The sequence below is a fragment of the Phycodurus eques genome, chromosome 6, assembly GCF_024500275.1.
Source record: "Phycodurus eques isolate BA_2022a chromosome 6, UOR_Pequ_1.1, whole genome shotgun sequence".
Taxonomy (NCBI): domain Eukaryota; kingdom Metazoa; phylum Chordata; class Actinopteri; order Syngnathiformes; family Syngnathidae; genus Phycodurus; species Phycodurus eques.
The window spans coordinates 19,225,355-19,230,772 of NC_084530.1; positions in this window are offsets into that span (position 1 = coordinate 19,225,355).

Here is a 5,418-nt window from a genome sequence, read left to right on the forward strand (position 1 = left end):
CGTTCCCAGGCCAGCCGAAGGACGTAGTCTCTCCAGCGTGTCCTGGGTCGTCCCCGGGGTCTCCTCCCGGTGGGACGTGCCCGGAACACCTCACCAGGGAGGCGTCCGGGAGGCATCTGAATCAGATGCCCCAGCCACCTCATCTGGCTCCTCTCAATGCGGAGGAGCAACGGCTCTACTCTGAGATCCTCCCGGATGACCGAGCTTCTCACCCTATCTCTAAGGGAGAGCCCGGACACCTTGCGGAGGAAACTCATTTCGGCCGCTTGTATCCGGGATCGTGTTCTTTCGGTCACGACCCACAGCTCATGACCGTAGGTGAGGGTAGGAACGAAGATCGACCGGTAAATTGAGAGCTTCGCCTTTCGGCTTAGCTCCTTCTTTACCACAACGGACCGATACAAAGTCCGCACCGATCCGCCTGTCGATCTCCCGTTCCATTCTTCCCTCACTCGTGAACAAGACCCCAAGATCCTTGAATTCCTCCACTTGGGGCAGGATCTCATCCCCGACCTGGAGAGGGCACGCCACCCTTTTCCGACTGAGGACCAGGGTCTCAGATTTGGAGGTGCTGATTCTCATCCCAGCCGCTTCACACTCTGCTGCGAACTGCTCCAGTGAGAGTTGCAGCTCACGGCTTGATTTGATATGTATTTTCAGAAACAATTTTCAGTCCTCAACCAACCTAACGTATGTTTTTAGAAACACTGAAGCATCTATAATGAGCTTGATGTGCATTTTCGCAAACATCAAAGACAATTTAGCATTCAAATAACCTAATGTAAGTTTTTGTTAACAACAGTGAGTGTTCAGCCAACCAAAACAATGTTTTTGTAAATACTGAAGAATCTTGAATGAACTACATGTACCGTTTCATAAACTTCGGATACAATTTAGCGTTCAAAGAACCTAAGATCTTTTCGCAAACAATTTTAAGTCTGCAACGAACCTAAAATAGGTTTTATAAACACTGAAGAATCTTCATTGAGTTTTATGCACGTTTTTTTAAACCAATTTTGAGTCTTCAATGATTCTTTTTCATAAACACTGAAGAAACCTTAATGAGCTTGATGTGTCTTCGTAAACATCAAACACACTATAATCTTCAAAGAACCTAACATAAAAATGTTGAGTCCAACCAATCTTAAGTACATTTTTGTAAAACATTGAAGAAACTTCAATGAGCTTGACGCACGTTTTTCATCATCAAAGACAAGAGTGAGTCTTCAACCAACCAACAATTTTGAGTCTTCAACCAACCTAAAGTATATTTTGGTTAACACTGAAGAATCTTCAATGAGCTTAATGTAGCTTTTTCATAAAAATCATAGACGAGCTAGCCTCTGGGGCTTTGATTAATTCCGACTAGAGAATTTGCGCAAATGATCCCTCATCGTAATTAGGTATCCTAGAGAAATGTGTCGCGCTGAATTGCAAATATTTATTTTAGCTATGCAGTCTAATGAGGGCGGATCATAGGGTCATAGTTTGATCCTAGTTTTTAAGTTTTTGTACTCAAGTAAGTCTGTTAAGATCATTTCGTCTGTTGAAACATTTGAAGAGAGCCAGTCTTTCTCAAATGATTCAAGCTAACATTATTTAAATGTTAATTATGATGTGGAATGAAGCGAACCTGAGGCTGGACTCTGCTAGCCATCTAAAATGGTGATTGAGTCGGCAGGTTTTAAGTTTAATATACTTATTGCGTTATTGTTGAACAGACGTAATTGGCCGTGATTCCGCTTGCAGGAGTTTCTTTGCTCTCTCCGGGAATATAATGGCTTCCTGCCTCCGATGTGACGTCCGCCGAGTGTGAAACAAATCTAAATGGTCTTAGAACAATTAGATTCTGTGTCATTTCAATTCAGTTTTGTTCAATTTGGTGTTAATGATACAGTCTAGCTGCATTTTACACAGACGGGTATTTCGAAGCATTGGTCGCCGTTCATTGACTAGTACTCGTTTTGTAAACATCAAAGACAAACAACAGACTCAGTGGATGTGTTTTAAAGTAGGAACACTTCACCGTATGTCATTTTTTTTAGCAAAGTTTAGCAAAGACTATTTTGAGTCGTCAAACATGCGTTTTCGTCATCAAGGACAACTGAGTCTTCAGGAAACCCAACTAACATGTTTTAATAAATATCAAAGATAATTTTGAGTCGCCTATGAACATAGATACATTTCGTAAACATAAAAAACTATTTTGAGTCTTGGACTGATTAACATCATTTTCATGAGCATCGAAGACCGTTTTGAGTCTTCAATTACTCAAGAATTATTGATTTTGTAAACATTAAAGACAATTTTTAGTCATCAACGAGCAAAACCAACCATAACCATTTTCAAAGACAAGTTTAATTCTTGTTTTAAAAACATCAAGACAATTTTGAAACCATCCACAAAACCAATGTACGTGTTTCCCAAACCAAAACAACAATTGACCACAATGAAGTCTTTGATTAAATGAACGTTTGTTAACATCAAAGACAAACATTCATTTCATAACAACCACAGGACAATTCTTAAATCTCTTCAATATCAATTACGTTCTAATGCTAATAAAATTGTCATGTCAGCATTTTTTAGGGATTCCCACTGAAGTACAGTAGTACCTTGATGCCAACTTATGAGTTGTTCAAGTTATGAGCCTTTCCTATTGTTGCAAAGTTGCAGACTTTTATAGAAGTTAAGGAATATCAAGATTATTTTGTTTGTTTATAGCCTCTGAAAACCAGTACAGTATATTATATTTTTAGATGCTGTTTTAAATGAGTTTGCTGTACTGCCAAAAGTATATTGCTCGGCGTTACATCTGCCACCCAGAAGGCTGGGCTGCACTGTATTTGTTTACTGAGTAAACTAGTAGCTAGAGCACAAGGAAGTAATATTGCTTGTTGATTTCCTTCTATCTTCCGTGTGGGCCTCTCTGTACTGCACCGAAAAATATCAGAACAGGAATACATGTAATTTTTTTTGTACGAGCTGCCTGTGACCCAACCAAAATGGGTCTGCGACCCACTTTTGGGTCCCGACCCACCAGCTGAGAATCACTACTTTCAAATTGTCGAGAGGCCTAACATGTTTTTGCACATATCAAAAAACGTGCTTTTTGTACATGTGAAGAAAAAAAAATTGGAGTCCTCAACGAACCTAATATACGGAGCGAATTGTGATTCAAGGTACCACAGACTTTTTTGGATGGATGATGTTACAGCGCCCCTAAATGCCAAAGGTGTCTCATTTGCCATGGCAAAAAAAAGAGGTTATATAACATTTTTCCTCTCTAGCGCCACCTTTCTTTCCCAGTCGTCCGACCTCAGATTTGGGCGTCCGTAGCCGTGCCTGACGTTTAATGCTCTTCATTAGTTGCCGCTCACACTTTGTTGTTTGTCTCGCACCTGTAGCCCCGCTCTCACCTCTTCTTTACACCCCCCAGCCTCGACTCCACCATGTTCCTTGTTTGTCAGATCCATGAAGGCGAAGGCAGGGCGAAGGATGGTGGGGGAGCCACCCCTGCGTTTGACCCCCGCCAACCAGGGCCGTCACCGGGCGGGTGCCGCGGGGCTCTCTGGGGAGGCGCCGGCTGTATGAGGGGGTCTCGGAGAGGGCCGGTCGGCCAGACAGTAATTGGTTGGCTGGGAGCGGAGCGACGCAGCCCCCTTCTGACAGCTGGTGGGTGGACGCTGAAGACCAATTAGAGAGACACTAAGCAACGAATGGAAAAAAAGGACAACAAAATAACAAAAAGAGAGCGAGAAAAGCAGTTTGTGCGATTACACAAGTGTGACAGGTTGAAAAAGGGAGACAAGACGACAACACTGTTTTGCAGTAGGAGCTTGTTGACACACACACAAACACACTCGCACGCACAAGAATCTCATGTATGTGTTTTCTGAAACATCAAAGACACATTACAGTCGCCACTGAACCCAATGCAAGAGTTTTCTAAACATCAGAGACAATTTTCAGTGTTCAACTTAGTATACATTTTGTAAACACAGACACAGTAGAATTGTAAATGAACCAATCAGTAGGTTCCACGAAATGTTTTTTTTTTTTTTTTTTTTTTATTTTGAGTCTTCCATCAAGCCAATGTAAGTTAACATCAAAGATAAAAGTGGAATTTTTTGATTAACCTAATTCACGTTTCTGTAAACATTAAAGACACCCCTAGTCTTTAATCAACCATACACCACATACACACAAGAATCCAATGCACGTTTGAGACGCTTTTGATTTTAAAATAACTTTTTGTTCTTTGAAACATCAAAGACACAGCCAATTAAGTCACTGTATGTTTTCTACATTTTGTGAACATCAAAGACACATTAGAATCATCACTGAAGAAACAGTTTTCATGCACATAGAAGACACATTTGTCATGAATTAATCTAAATTATGTTTTTTTTGAAAAATCAAAGACAATGTTCAGTGTTTAATAAACTTATAATGTTCAACAGACCTGACATGTTTTTGCAAACCCTAAAGACACTTTAGAGTCTTCAATGATTCATGTATTAGTATTTTTGTACATGTGGGAGAAAAACCTTCGTCTTCAACGAAGCTTGCGCACATTTTTGTGACACGAAAGTACGACTTGTGTGGCGTTGTACATGTGCAGTTCTGCTGAGCATGAACGTTACCAAGCCGTAAACATCAAACATGTTAAATAAATGTGGCGCAGTGGGGGGCCTTGATCTCAGCCAATTATTTCAGCGGCGTGTCGCTTGGCTGCTAAATTTGGACTGGTAACGAGTGCCGTTTGACTGCAACTCACATGCAACATATGCTGAAGACGCCTGTTTTTGTCCACTTAAATGACGCGATTAGTTGTCGTTTCCCCCCCTGCCGCCTCCAGGTTGGACGCGTCGGGGAAGACGACTGGCAAGAAGTTTCTCATTAAAAGGTAAAAGTTATTTCCAGCCTCATTAGTCCACCACTGAATGGCGTGAGTGAGAAATAATAAAGCAGCAGAAGTAAACAATAAAGTCAACACATTTTCTATAAGCTTGTCTTGTTGGACTCACGATGTATACTTAGTGGCTCATTCATCATTTGCTGCTTTGGCTTATTGCTTTCAGTAGTATCTTTTATGCCACAGTGTAATGATGATGATGTAAGAGTGGATTATAGTGTAACATTATAACTACCATTACACAGAGTAACATTGTAACTCTATTGTAGTAATGTGACTATGGTTTAAGTCTAATATTGAAATACTGTATTACATGTATTACAACAGTGTCACCGTGTTACCTTACCTTGCCTAATACCTCACTGTATATTACTATAATAATATAGTGTTACAATGTCAAATCAAAAAAGTGTCACCATGTAACATTATAACAGCAAATTATAACTAACAAAACTGTGTATGTTAACAGTGGAACTTTCTAACATGGTATTATTATACAG